The following is a 7,467-nucleotide window of genomic DNA, read 5'->3' on the forward strand; positions in this document are numbered from 1 at the left end:
AGGCCCACAGTTAATTCCTATTTACTTAATATGTTTGCAACATCTGAAGGGGAAATTTCGTGTGGGTCGTATACTCTTTTAAGAGGCTCCCAGTCGTGTTTTTTCGACCCCTTCACAACTATCTACTTTCTTACATGTTTCTCATAGCAATACATTCTACAATAATTCCAAAAAAAAAAACCTTCAAATGTCATGAAATATTGGTGAAGGTCCTAGTAATATTTGCAATACAACAACACTCTCTCTTTTTCTTGAAGGGGAGAAGGAGTTTTGAGTGTTATTTTTATTCAAGTTATTTTTCTTAAAATACTCTCTATAAGTTATAAAGACTTTGCAAGATAATTGTTGGTTGTGTTGGTTCATATGTAAAAACTTTGCAAGATATCTAAGTATATTATAGATATCTCTTCATTTATTTTACACTAGCCTTCTTTGCACGCTATACGTGCGAGATTATATAAAAACTAAAAATTGTGTTATGTTAACTAATCATAATAAATAATATGCTAGAAAAATTATTCAAAAAGGTCATATGAAGAAAAATTCGATAAAATCTTTAGTTAACATAGTTAAACAATGTAATACACATATTATATAACGAAAAATCTAAATTGTAGTACTAAAGTAAAGGAAATTAACATATAAATAGTGTGTTTCTTAGAGAAATTAGAAAAAAATGATTTAGGAAATTAACTGATTTTTTCCTTAGAGAAAATTGGAAAAAGGCCGGAGTTCGAAAATTAGGTTTTGATAGAGAGTAGAGAAAGAATGTCGTTGAGTGCATTATTTGGATTGCAACATTGAGCGGCGTTCCACCATTTGGACTGCAGCATAGTTTTTTTTTTAATATTTTAATTAAGGGGTTATTAATTACAATGGAAAGAAATAAGGGATGTTGTCATCTTTTCCAAGTTATTAGGAATTTAACATCAATAAACACACATAATGGAGTAGAAAATTAAGGGAAAATTGATTGACTTTTTAACTTTTTTATTTCATTTATTATTTGGATAAACCACCTAAAAATTTCAAATATTTTTTTACCACCTAAAACATGTTTAAAACTTCTTTTTACTACCTGAAAATGGAAAAATAAATGAAACTATTATGTGGGTGGGCACAATAGCTATAATATTTATGATTATTTATCTTATTCTACAATTTCATGTATTTAACTTCTTTCTCTTCCCATATTTCCTCATTTTCATGAATTCATATAATTTTTCCTCCATTTAATTCACAAAATTGACAAAGTTCAATGGCAATAAAGAGAGAAGGGTGAAGGAGTTAAATAAAAACATAGAGGGGGTGTAAAAAAATAGAGGGAAATTGAAATAGTGGGCTGCACATAATGGTTTCATCTACTTTTTAATTTCCAGGTGGTAAAAAGCAAGTTTAATTTATTTTTAGGTGGTAAAATACAAGTTTTAGTATTTTACGTGGTAAAAAACAAATTTTTGATTTTTATAGGTGGTAGAAAATAATTTATCCTTATTATTTTTGTGTCATTACGGTGGGATAGTTTGCTGTGATTAAGTATTTGGTAAAAAAATACTTTTTTTTATTCCTGTCCCTGATTTTGGTGGGTTAAGTTAGCTGTAATTAAGTACGGAGTATTTGGTAAAATAAAATTCCTTTTTTAATTTTGACTTTTGCTAGTTGTTACTTGTTGTTTCATTAGTGGCTTAATTTGTGGCTGGGCCTATGTAATATTTACTGTGATTAAGTTACTTTTTTGTAGTTTTTCTTATTTATTTTTGACTTTTTTCCTTTATGACGTTATTTATTGTGGCTATTGACTGATTTTTTGTTTTTGTTTTTATTGTATTTAATACTTATTGTTAATTTAATTTATGGTTAGTAGGGACATGTTGGTCTTTTTTATAGGGGGGCACCAAAAGTGTACTCCCTCAGTTCCATAATGTTTCTCATGTTTACTATTCATATATATAGTCAAAGTTTAAAAACTTTGATGGTAATTAGTAGTATAAATAATAGAAAGATTTTAACTTTTAGGATCTCATTGGATACCTTTCAATGTAAATTTTCTAAATATCAATTTTTTATAATTTTTACTATTGCGAATTTAAAACTAATAATGGTCAAAATAGTGCATTGGAGACCGTGTATAATGGAAAAGTGAGGAACATTATGGAACGAATGGAGTATTTACTAAAATAACCTCAAGTGTTCCCTTATAGAATAGAGATAATATTTTATTCATAATAAAAAAATTGGATATGATATATTCAAGCAATATTTACGTAACCGTCATTTGAATTTACTTACTTTTTTCCACATGTTTTGCAAGAAGAAAAATGAAGATTTGTGGGACGCGTCAATTATTTGAACAAGATGAGAACAATACATTTATTATTTACGAAAGGACTTCCGCTTATTAAAATTAACCACATAATATTTTTTTGTAGTTTAATTTGTCAAAGGCCATATTATTGCTCTTGATTAGTTTCTTACTTTGATTTTTATGTTTATCCAAACAATATATTCATGTCCATTGTGATGTTGATTTTCTATAAATATTGTTACTTATTATATTGATTTAGCATGCTTATACTTTTATAGTTATCCCGTGCATTAGCACGAGCATATACTAGTTTGTATTTAGGAGATTTTTGTCCTTTTTCACAAGAATGTTTACAAATTGATCTAAGAGTGTCATATAATGGCAAAAATGCACATGAGTATATAGTAGGGATAAAATTGCAGACTATGTATTAGATGATTAAATAAGTATGTTCAATATTTAATAATTATGTAGCAACTTTAGGGAGATACAAATTTTATTCAAAAATTATTAGAATATCCGTGCATGCATGATTGCACGGGACTAGTAGTGTCAATTCGGACAAACAGGTCGGGTTTGAGTTGGATTCATCGGTCTGGTTCATCTGGCTGTCAAGTCAGATTGAGTTAGATTGAAAAATTAACAGGTTGGTTTGGTTCTGGTTGGTACACGGGTTCATATCGGGTCGGGTCGGGTCCGGTTGGGTCGGGTTCTAAATTGGTTTAGCCGGGTTGTAACAGGTTCGTGTCATATCAGGTTGGATTCATATCAGATCGGGTTATAATGGGGTCGGGTTGGAACACGACGGGTCGAAATGGGTTTAGCCGGGTTGTAACATGTTCATATCAGATCGGGTCGGGTTCATCTAAAAACGGTTTGAAATGGGCCGGGTTGAATAGGTTTAGCCGGGTGCATTGGGTTCCAGTGTATATCGATTCAACTTTTTATCGGTTCTCGTACCATTTAGGTTCTTCCCGGTTTGGTTGATACCGTGTGGATAAATTAGTAACAGGATGAAATGAGTAGCGGATTGTTTTACGGGCCAGGTCAATTCGGATCAAATTATAAACAATATTGGTTTATTACTAAAATTGCAATTTTCAATACGTTTATAAATTATAAATATCGATTTCTTAATTAGGGGACACGGGCGGTAATCTATACCTAGTAGAAGCGAAACCATATATGTTTAGATGACATAGCACCCCCTTCTATTATTCATCATTTTTTTTCAATTGTTCCTTCAGTTGTTTGCTATATTTTACAACTCTAACTCCTCTTCCACTTAATCTTCTTCATTCAACATCAATTTACCATTTAATTCTTATATTCATTCAAACTTTTCCACTTCATCTCCTTTAACACTTGTAGACACCTAATTTGTGTCTCCCCTAGAGTCCATGATGATACCGCCAATAGATTTGGACGATTAATTTCTAAGTGCAAGTGACCAGTTGCGAAGGACATAATTCAATTCAATTCCGAACGTTCGTTCAAAACTCAAGTACAAATTCCAAAGAAAACACAATTCCAATCCAAACACATTCCAATTCCAAAATTTTAACTTCAATTCCTAATTCAAGGCTATACGAATTCAATCCCCTAGTTTGATTTCTATTCCGGATTTCCAATTCAAAGATACAAACCCCGAGTCCAGATCTAACCTCGGACTCCAATTCATGCTCAAACACATTTCCAAAATACAACTTTGAAATCCAAGTACATCTCGCAAAAAGAATGGCACGATCAGTCTCCGAGGCACGGTTCCACTCAAAAACGTATAAAGCATGTCAAATTCAGGCGTCGACACACAAAACCAAGCATCTCGGGCGTCAGCCTGTAAAACCGAGCAAACTTCCTTGAGGACGGAATTGGAATCGTATACCCAAAATTGAAGGGGATGCTACGTCACTAAAAACTTCTCTTTCAAAGACGTATACCCATGCCTTAACCTCCAAGCAAAAAGGACGAAATCGTACAAGGCATCTTTGCAATCCGCCAAAGCGAGCAAAAGGACAAACGCAGTTGTCGTCCTGTGCACAACACTGGCGCCCTTGCGCAGGTCTTCATTGGCGCCTGAAGCCATCCCAACTCACCCCATAAATTTTCCTATAAATACCCCCTCATTTTCCAAAGCAAAGAGAGGCAGCGGCAGACAATTTCGAGCAGCGAAGCTCTGCCTGTTTCGAAACCCTTCAATATTCAATCTTCAAATCTCTTCAAAATACAATTATATAAACACTTTAAAATACAAGTTTAATGTTCTAATGTCCTAACAATTTGAGAGTCAAAACATGGAAATTAATTAACATCTAAGTCTTGGTAGATTTCCAAGAACTCTCTCAATTTCTATTTTTCTACCCTTCTAATTTCAAGTTTACAAACAATCCAAGGATGTTTATGTGAGTTCATACTCACATAAACTATTATAATGAAAAAAATGAGTAATCTTTGAACGGATTTCACTCTTGAAATTCCCTTCAAATGATCTTCCACACTCCATTTTCAAGTTCAAAGTTTCAATCTTTAATGTTCATTTTCGAAATTCATAGTTAGTAAATGAGATTTCACTCATGAAAATACTCTTTACAACAACCATCATAGAATTTCTACAAAAACCCTAACTTTGGAAAATGTCAAAGGATCTTTGAAGAAGTGCAAACCCTTCTTCAAACTAGAACTCATGAGCTTCAAGTTTCATGTTCAATATTCGATTTCAATATTCAATGTTCAAGGATATTTAAATGAGAGAAAACTCTCTTTAAATTAGAACACAGTCTTGGAGCATATCAAAGATGAGATTTTTCTAGCATGAATCTACTAATGTTTGAATATTTAGCCTCCTAATTTCAATGTATAATGTTCAAGTTCAATATTCCAGTTCAACATTCAAGTTCAAAATTCAAGTTCAAAATCGATTATACTTTTTAATGAGAAACCTCATTTTAAAGTTAGATTCTTACAAAATTGGATTCAAGGGAAGACATGTCATACTTGAACAAAGTTCTTCTTGATTGAATTTTCAAGATCGCACCTTTCAATTCCTTTTTTGCAATTTCGATTATTTATGCTCTACCTTGCTTATTTAATCGCTTATTTCAATTCCGCACCTTTACCATTCATTCAATTTTACACCTAGTCCATTATAGGTGGTGTATAATTTTACTTTTATGCACCCTATACTATTGCTAGTGATGATTTTCTTCACATGCATGTTTATTTCTTTCATCACCTCACATGCTAATCAACAAAATAGAAAAAGTCCGATCACGCTTAAAACAAGATAATTTTTGGTCAACCGACCTAGGTTACCTAAATTTGATTAAAGCGAAGCAATCAGCTACAAATTAGCAAATGCTACGTTCTAAATACATCCCAAACCCGCCTAAACTAGTGTCATGATTAAGATTTGCTACACGAAAATGATCCTTGTCTTGAATTCACCAAAGTTTGCAATCATTCTAAATAAGTGCCTCACTACCTCGTTCCCGAATCCGAATCTCTATTAGATTTTCTAGTCCAATTTCCTTATCTGAGTCATGGTCATTCCAAACCGACCCTTAAAAAATTTGGTGGTGACTCCTTCGAAACTCAATATTCAAAGGTATAAGGGCCCTTACGCTCTATTATTTGTATTTCAATTTACAATGTTCAAAACCTGGTTAACGTTATTAGTATGACTCTTGAAATTGGCTCCCCTTAGGGGTTGGATTGTCAAAAATCAAACTATTTCTCGAAGTACGGCTTCTTGATAAACCGGTCCAAGTTTGGTTGTTTGGCGAATTCTAAACGGATTTTGTCAAGCTTCTAAAACTTACATTCAAAATACAAATATACAAGAATACAAAAAATAAGCCTCCTACAATACTTAATATTAGCTCACCATTTAATTTAATTTTTATATATTCTTTCAACCTTCAAATTTCACCTCCGTTTAAACCATATATTCCCACAAAAATCACAAACCCTCAAAAAATAGAACTTTAAAAGACGGTTAAACAACCACTAATTGCACGTTCTTGGAACGGGATCAAGTTCTAGTTAACTTTTAAAAGTGTTAAAATTTTAGGACCAGTACGTAGAGTTAGTGTGTCTATTATATATTTTAATCATTGATAATGATCGATGAACTAATAACTAATAGAATTTATCACTTCGTATTAATGAAACATCTTTTGATAAATTAATAACATACAACATTGTAATTAATAATCGATAATGATGAACTAACATCTAATAAATTTGTAAAGTTTGTAAATACAAGTCTATCATATATTTATACTGGTTTAAACAATAATGAGACTAACATGTTCAACAACGAAACGAGACAAACAAGTTCGGGTTTGAACGGGTTGTGAACGGTCCGGGTTGAAACAGTTCGGGTCGTAAACGGTCCGGTTGAAACAGATCGGTTTGTACACGGTCCGGGTTGAAACAGTTCTGGTTGTAAACTGTCCCGGTTGTATCGTTCGAATTAAACGGGTTGTCTCGAGTTGAAAAGGTTAGAATTGATTTGGATCGGGTCATTAACGGATTTCGGGTCCATTTGGTTCGGGTTGCCCCTGAACGGTTTATTATCGAGTTTCACGGTTTAGGTCTTAATTGTGTTAATATTTTCGAGTCGGTTAGGGTTCGGGTTGAATATTATTGGATCGGATTTCAGCTCACCGGTTATTAACGTTCGGGTTCTAAACGATCAGACTAAACCAACGGGTTCAATGATTCGGATTGAGAATTGACAGCTCTACGCAGGACCTATTCTAGTAAAACTTTTAACATTGAGACAGAGAGAAAACTAGTATTTTTTTTTCTTACCTTAAATCGTTTTCTTTAGTTTTATTTTGGATTTTGAAGCAATAGGTGGAACTTTTTACCCCCCTACCACGGGGAGATTACAATTATTTAACTTTTTTTATTACCATAATTACCTTTCTTTAATGAGCTATTTTGTATGAATTATTCCCTCCAAAGCACAACAATTTTGACGGGACTTGATTTGCAATAATATGTCGGCCTAACTTTTCCCTAAAAAAATTATTTGAAGAAATAGGTGAAACTTTATTTTACCGTCACACAGTGAGGCCTTGTTTGACAATTGATTGTTGGTTGTTTTTCTTGGTTGATTTGACTGATTACTTAAGTTGGTTGCTTTTGTTGCCTGT

The sequence above is a fragment of the Spinacia oleracea genome, chromosome 2, assembly GCF_020520425.1.
Source record: "Spinacia oleracea cultivar Varoflay chromosome 2, BTI_SOV_V1, whole genome shotgun sequence".
In the NCBI taxonomy this organism is placed as follows: domain Eukaryota; kingdom Viridiplantae; phylum Streptophyta; class Magnoliopsida; order Caryophyllales; family Amaranthaceae; genus Spinacia; species Spinacia oleracea.